The 1,211-nt window shown below is 58.6% G+C and overlaps 1 protein-coding gene across 2 annotated transcripts in view; it reads right to left on the bottom strand.

Moving 5' to 3' along the window:
- PRSS35 (serine protease 35) overlaps positions 1–1,197 on the bottom strand; it is an 8,003-nt gene extending 6,806 nt beyond the window's left edge. Inside the window, exon 1 of one of the 2 annotated variants that reach the window (XM_057369632.1) lies at positions 1,050–1,197. The gene's annotated coding sequence lies outside the window, so the exon portion shown is untranslated. Of the gene's footprint in view, positions 1–438; positions 839–1,049 lie in introns of those variants that run through there. The other variant, XM_057369640.1, reaches the window with a different exon arrangement.
- Between the last annotated feature and the right edge of the window lie 14 nt (positions 1,198–1,211).

The following is a 1,211-nucleotide window of genomic DNA, read 5'->3' as shown; positions in this document are numbered from 1 at the left end:
TCCTCTCCCCGCTCCTCTGGGCCGCCCCTCCCGACCTTCCCCATCCCCGGGCTCCTCTCCCCGCTCCTCGAAGCCGGGAGGAGGCGGAGGGGAAGGAGGTCGCGTCCCGGCCATTGCTTTGCTGCTGAGGAGCTCCAGGGTCGATCCCTGCCAGCCGGGCAGCGTCCCCGGGACAGAACGGGCGGGCACAAATCGGGAACCGGTCGGAGGAGCCGCGGSGACGGGAGGGTTTTGCCGGGATGGTCGCCTTCGCACTGCCCTCTCCGCTGTGCCTATTAAAGCCCAGAGCTATCCTGGTGGAAGACGAAGATTTGGGGAGGGAGTCTTTAACACTGTCGCTCCTTAGCCATCCCCTGCTCCTGCTTTCCGCAGGAGGCTCTGCTTTTCCGCGCCTGATCCAAACGAGTTTCCCCTCTGTAAAGCCTGCAAGTTAAATACCTTGGCACGGCTCTTTTATTTTTGCCATTCCAAGATAAATCTGCTTCCAGCAGTGACGAATCTGGATGAAATTAGTCTCAATTCCAGAGGAGCGTGGAGATGGTAGCGCTAACACTGAGGGATGAATCAGAATTAAAGGAGAGTTTGTTTTGAAGGGTGAAGAGGCTCCTCGCCTGCTCCCCGCAGAAGGCACAGCACAGACACAAACCCCCGAAAACTCAAAAATATGCCCCTTGCTCAGTCACATTAAGCCGTCTYGTGAAACCGGCTTCAAATACTGAAAAACAAGGACCAGAGAAACGCGTGGCATTTTTGTCCTATCAAAAATTATCCATCAGGCTAAAGAGGCAGGAACTTTATACAAAACATCTCAGCTGCCAAGCGCAACGTATTGACATCGCTAGCCTCATAACTTTTTAAAAACGACCCTCGTAGGAAGAATGACATCCCAAAAAAAAAAAAACTATCACCTTAGAGACGCTGTTATCTCGGACTGCCCGGTCCCCGGCTGCCCCACTCAGACCCCATCCCCAGCTCCGCTGCTGCCCACCCAGGTCTCTGGAGGCTGCCTCTTCCCCCAGTGCCAACACCGGGAAGGGTTTTGGTCGTACCTGGCAGCCCGCAGGACGGACGGAGGGCAGGGCGGCCGCAGCCCCGGGGCTCAGGCTCCCGGCTCCCCGCTCCGCGCCGCTCGTCCGCCGCCCAGCGCCCGCGGCTACTGAGGACGGGGCGGGGGGAGCGGCCAGGTCTTCCCAGGCGGGGGAGGGGATGGA

The sequence above is a fragment of the Malurus melanocephalus genome, unplaced genomic scaffold (assembly GCF_030028575.1).
Source record: "Malurus melanocephalus ecotype Western Australia unplaced genomic scaffold, MMel_1.1 scaffold_4, whole genome shotgun sequence".
NCBI classification, from domain to species: Eukaryota; Metazoa; Chordata; class Aves; order Passeriformes; family Maluridae; genus Malurus; species Malurus melanocephalus.
Note: the sequence above shows the minus strand (reverse complement) of the source record. Positions and strands in the feature narration are given on the sequence as shown.